The sequence below is a fragment of the Cephus cinctus genome, unplaced genomic scaffold (assembly GCF_000341935.2).
Source record: "Cephus cinctus unplaced genomic scaffold, Ccin1 Ccin1_scaffold0195, whole genome shotgun sequence".
NCBI lineage: Eukaryota > Metazoa > Arthropoda > Insecta > Hymenoptera > Cephidae > Cephus > Cephus cinctus.
Window position 1 is genome coordinate 24,336 of NW_014332916.1, and position 239 is coordinate 24,574.

A 239-nucleotide genomic window follows, 5' to 3' on the forward strand; every position below is an offset into this window, starting at 1 on the left:
GCACGTTAAAACAAAAAATGAAATGGAGAAATGTATCTATGTTAGAAATGCAAAAGAGTTAAGCGGAAACGAGATTTTTTCCATTGCTGTCAATTTTTCTCTTACATCTTTATGAGAGTCCATGTCGCAACAAGTGAGGTTGCGCATTTCCACTAGCTATGGATCATCATGTATGAAGAACATGCATTGAGCGCGTTGACAACGATTCAGCTTCGTAATCGTAAGATGCCGCGTTCGCG